This window comes from Leptidea sinapis, chromosome 24 (assembly GCF_905404315.1).
Source record: "Leptidea sinapis chromosome 24, ilLepSina1.1, whole genome shotgun sequence".
Taxonomy (NCBI): Eukaryota; Metazoa; Arthropoda; class Insecta; order Lepidoptera; family Pieridae; genus Leptidea; species Leptidea sinapis.
In genome coordinates this window covers 10,881,057-10,886,576 of record NC_066288.1, presented here as the reverse complement: position 1 = coordinate 10,886,576, position 5,520 = coordinate 10,881,057, and positions in this window count along the sequence as shown.

Sequence of the window (5,520 nt, the reverse complement as noted above, 5' to 3'; positions counted from 1 at the left end):
TACCTACCTTGAAAGTGGGCATGAAATTCTCGTGAATATTATGTGTAGCGCCAAACGATGTCATCTGGCAAGAAGTATTAAATTTCGTAATGTTGCCCAAGAAGTGCTTAGAATCTTTTTCAATCCCAGAAACGTAAAGAGCGTAAAGGATCTGGTGGTGAGACCAATTGTGGCAATTCTACTTTGCCTCCAGCACAACATACTTTAGTAGATTCATCACTGTATTTTAACGCCTTACAATATTTACAAATAAAGGCATAAAGGCATTTATTTTCTCAAAATTGATTCCTTTAAAATTCTTTTTGATGTCATTTCTAATAACTACTAGATAGAAGAAGCCTAGTCCTAGGCTGCCCGATCATTTAGATATTCGGCAGTGGAGTAATAGGATTTTCGACAGAGCCATTTTTTTATAAAACTTTTAAATTTATTTATAGATAATCCGTGAACAGTGGCTGGGAATATCATTTCCCCAATCTTACCGATTTTCGGCACAATAATCTATTTCCGCATCATAGTGGAATGCAGCTCGTTGCAGACTCACAGGAGCACTGTGTCTGCGGCATCGCTTAATTTCATTATATCATGCTTGCTGTTGTTGTGTTTGATGTGTATCAAAGAGAATTTAACCACTACGTTCAGTGCACGAACTCGTTGCACGTGAGGTAGCTCTTCGCACATTTGGTTGACTGCGACGACCTCGTCTTCTCCCCGACATTATTAATCGTAATTAATCAAAGTGAGAGAAGTTATCGCGCACTTAGCAGGAAGTGTAACTATCACAAAAGAGAGCATATAACTTGAAATGTCATTATCACAAAGGATAATCGAAGTAAAGAAAGTTCTTGTGCACGTAGCGGTAATCGTCACTCACAAAGATAGAAGGATGCACTCTTTGTGTGAGGTATAGAGGATGGACCGACATGTTGGTTGTCAAATATTATGGTTAGGTTCAGAAATTTCATTTGTGACAAAACTTAAGATTTATCAATCTACATAAAAATAATCTGCTAGATAGTTAACAACTGTAGTTAATCTACCAACTATTCTTAACTAAAATATGTTTATTTTTTCAATCTTGAGAAAGTTAGAAAGATATAAAAATTCTAATTAGTTTTTCATTTTAAACTATTCTTTCAATTTGATTTCTGAACGACGGGGGACATATCAAAGGAAAAAAAACTGTTGTTTTTATTTAATTCCGAGCATTTTCATATTTATTCACCTTTTAAACCTTCTCTGGACTTCCACGAATAATTCAAGACCAAAATTAGCCAAATCGGTCCAGCCGTTCTCGAGTTTTAGCGAGACTAACGAACAGCAATTCATTTATGTATATATAGATAGATAGATAACACAAAAATACCTTTTTTTATGAAAATAACGGACGAGACGAGCAGAACCTTTTGCTGGTGGTGATTGAAACGCTCTGCCCATTACAATGCAGTGCCGCTCAAGATTATTGAAAAACCCAAAAATTCTGAGCGGCACTTTATCTGCACCTCGTCACCTTGAGACATAAGATGTTAAGTGTCTATTGCCCAGTAATTTCGCTAGCTACGGCGTCCTACAGACCGAAACACAGTATGCACAATGCTTACTGTTTCACGGCAGAGATAGGCACCGTTGTGGTACCCATAATCTAGCCGGCATCCGGTGCCACTGGTACTGGAAAATACTCGTACCGAGATCAATAAAATCACAAGACGTGTATTGTCGTGTGCAAATTAAGGATTGTTTTTATGGAAGAAAACGGCAAACGGGTCAGCTGATGGTATGTCATCTCCGCAGCATATACTCTTGTAACACCAGAGGAATCACAAGAGTGTAGCTGACCTTATAAAACGTCAAATAAACGCACATATGAATAAGAAAACCCAAAACATATTGGTTTATGGCGGGTGAGCATCAAACCGGGGGAAAAAACAAACGACACGCCACAAATAAGGATTTCATCCCCACCATCTCGATTTGTGGCGGTCCTCCGCGGTTTTCAAGGAGCTTTCTTCCACGTTCTTCAAAGCGGAGGAATGAGCTTCCTTGTGAGGTGGTTTCGGGACGATACAACATGGGTACCTTCAAAAAAGCGCATCTTCCTTAAAGGCCGGCAACGCTCCTGTGATTCCTCAGTTGTCACACCCTCAGGGACCAATGTCAACAAGAAGCATTTGAACGCTGAAAAACAGGTTTAAACCATTCCAAAACACTGATAAAGGCATTCAGTAAAAGAAACGCTAATGAAGCAGGAAAATCTTATGCATATGCTCACCGAGATGCTAACTTGCCCTAACAGACACCTTAGGGTGGAAACAAAAACAAAAAACTTGCAGATTGTGTCTCTTCGTCTCCTCTGCGATTGCAGCCCACTAATGCATAACACCATCCTTGGTGACTATACCACGCTCCCAGATGCTGATTGTAATACTCTCGTCAAGAAGATACTGCAGTTTGTAAATGCGGCAGGGCTTGACGACGAACTTTAAGTATGAAGAGCTAACACAATAGTTCAATTCTGGACGCGATGTTACTAAGACTCATTAGGAAAACACAAATAGCCATCCTCTCCAAAAGAATAAATAAAAATTATGTTTGGGAAGTATTTAGCGCAGTGTATAGGTACGCCCTAAACTTCTCGTAGATTCAGAGCAACAAGTCAATGAAAAGAATTGTTAGTCCCGTGACAGGAGGCAATGAACTACATAAGTCTAAACTAATTTTTCAGGGGCAGCGATAGAAGCGTATCAGGTTAAAAATAAAATGTCTCCTCTAAGTATTAAGAGGTTGTTCACCCATTATTTGGGCAGCGTTCTTTCTCCCTCTTAATATTTGTCAAGGATCGTGATAGCTCCACGCTTACGTGATCCGAGCAGTTTAAGCACACCAGTTGGCAAGTGTCACTTAAAATACTACGCACTGTGCTAGAAATATATCTTTTTACTCTTTTTTTTTCCTGTAATCGGTTTTAATAACATTTTGCTGGACTTTAAAACGTATTTATAGTAGGCCGTGTTTGGAGCAGAGTCCAGTGATTTGCCCAAATATTACTACCTACTTGTCCATCAGATATCGCACTCGTCTTTTAAATCTTATCAATGTTAAGCTGGTTTTTTTTATTAAGTTCCTTGCAAGTTGGTTTGGGTGGCATTCGCCTCTGATAAGTCTGTAGTGAGTCTGCTACTTCCTTTTTAATATTTATATATATATATTTTAGTTCTAGAGACGTAGACATAGACAATCGTTTAAAACACACACAGAGCTGTGAATTTTATTTATTTTGCATAAGCTTGCATTTCGATTCATCTCGATACAATTCTATGTTCACTTATTACTTATTATACACCCTCACCCACCTACACTTATTCACACACACACACACACACACACACACACTCACACACACCTCTTCAATAATATAACTATTAACGTATGTAACAATACAAGCATAAAATGACAGATGTATTCCTATTATAGTTTTGTAATTATTATTCTTAATCCTAAATTGGCATATTTGTAGTTATGTTATGTTAATGTTAGTTATGTTATATAAAGCTGTTGGATTATTAGTAAATAATAAAAAAAATACTAATAAGTTTGTATATTGAATAAAAAAAACGTGTGCGTCTCGGGACGCCCCACAGAAGTTATAAGTTAAACTAATCAAATATTGAAATTGTTTAACTTGAGAAAAGCTTAAGTTATAACTTAATTGTATATTAATATGATAATTTAAGGAAAGGTTATTTATTAATACAAACTTTTATTGATTATAAAATATATTTTTTTCTTAGTAAGAATTTTTGAATTTTTCAAATCATTATTTCATTGATTAAAAGTAACAATTGGTTAGAGTGAGATAGGAGGAGCCTGCCCACCGCTGACGTATGCGTGAGAAGAAGAATCACATAGAAGTTATCACTTTAAAACTACATTAATTAAAATATTTATAGCACAGTGCGTAAACATTAACCTTAAAATGTCTGGTGATAAATGTTTGTCTCTCTAGACATACTCTTGGGTCATGGAGGGTGTTTTAACACCTGTGACACGTCAACTAAAGTGCTCAATAAACGAGGATAAATCAATTCTAATTAATTATTGTAATATAGTAAAACGTTCATTTATACACTACAAATGTAACATGAACGAAAGCTTCGGAAAAATAAGTACAGAAATAATAAATAGTAGTAAAAAAAAAAACTTAAAAAACACGCTTTTTATAGAAAACTTAACTACAAAAAAGAAAAGAAATTTTTAATTAACATTAATTCCTGCCTTATAGACGATCGATGAAAATTATATAAGTTAACAAAAATCTTATTTTGTAAATTGAAAAATGGAATCAAATTAATGTATTAACATCTCGATCAATCTACGAAGTTTGGCCCTTTAAAGTGGGTGTAAATGGCGCCTAAATGAATCGGTTACAAACAAACATACATACAGGTGAAGCTAATAAAAAGCGTATTAGAAGTCGAATCCAGTAAATAAATTTTCTACATTCTATTTCTTAAAAAAAAAAACATTTCCGAAATAGTAAAATAATTATACCACTTTTAACTACATCAAACTAAATTAGACATTAATATTTGTTAGTATACAGGATGTCCCAAAGTTATGGGACATGAAGGGAAAGTACCTTAAATATCGAAGATAGGCTATTTTACTGAAAGAAGACTTATTGTTAATTTCAAAAGTTAGTACTTCTGCCTTCAAAGATTTTCTAAAAATTACTCTCGCCTCGTCTGGGAATCGAACCGACTAAAATGTAAAACAAAACACCCCACTCTTATGATGCCAATTGAAAGAATGGCCAAAAACTAATAACTCTTCTTAAGTAACAAAGTATTTTAAAAGAAAGTAGTCAATTAAGTGGGTATTTTTTTGTAAATTAATTAATTAAATGCTCAAAATGTGATCCCTCTTGTCTTACGCAAATCGACAATCTTTTAATGAGTCCACTGCCTGTTGATTTTCTTATCATTTTATGGTGAATACTCGATATGATATGGCACAATTCTGTTTGTAACTCGCCCACGTTCTCGTATCGTTTTTTGTATAGCATATCTTTTGTCAAGTTTATTGGCATACATAGGAGCAGACAAAGGCTATATGAACTGTATAGTGAGAGATCATTGTATAATCATGATACATCTTTTCTCGAGTATGTTAAAAATACTCTAAATTATTTAAAAGTGTTTGTTATATTGCAAAGTCTATGCATATCAGACAAATAATTAAAAATGCACCAAATAAAATAAAGATGACTTGGAATGTTATTAACTGGGAATCTGGAAGATTGAAAGACCGCAACATTGAATATAATCTATCAATAAACAATACAATAATTCAATCTCAGCAGGAAGTTGCTACTGCTTTTTGAGAATTTTTTTTCTGAGATTCCAGTTTCTATCACAAACACTCTTGTCTCCTCCACCAGTGTTGCTGAGTCACTTCTTCTGGAAAATGTTAAAGGATGTCAACAAAGTTTCAATTTTAGTTTTGTTAGCCCTGGAGAAATAA